This window comes from Myotis brandtii, unplaced genomic scaffold, assembly GCF_000412655.1.
Source record: "Myotis brandtii unplaced genomic scaffold, ASM41265v1 scaffold97, whole genome shotgun sequence".
Lineage (NCBI taxonomy): Eukaryota > Metazoa > Chordata > Mammalia > Chiroptera > Vespertilionidae > Myotis > Myotis brandtii.
The window spans coordinates 1,483,050-1,483,407 of record NW_005372020.1 but is presented as its reverse complement, the minus strand read 5'-3'; positions in this window follow the sequence as shown (position 1 = coordinate 1,483,407).

The following is a 358-nucleotide window of genomic DNA, read 5'->3' as shown; positions in this document are numbered from 1 at the left end:
CCGCCACCCACTCCTCCGACTGCGGGCAAGTCACCGTCTGACCTGCTTTTAGATGAAACGGGATGAATGTGGGCGCGTTGGGGAGGTTGTGTTCCTAGATGCCCAGGATGGTGATCAGCAGGATGACGTCCATTCTCGAGGCAGAAAGCACAAGGGGCGCGCAGTCAGGGCGCGGTGCCCTCGCTCTCAGAGACGGCAGGCGCTGGGGGAAGGGGGTGGACGGGGCAGGAGGGCCCGCAAGGTGCAGGGAGAAAACACGTCGTGCGTGCAGTTCCCAACAGCACGGACATTTCCGTGGCTGAGTTCAGCGTCGGTCATAGGCGCCCAGGCTTCGGAGCCCGCGGAGCCCCCGCTCAAG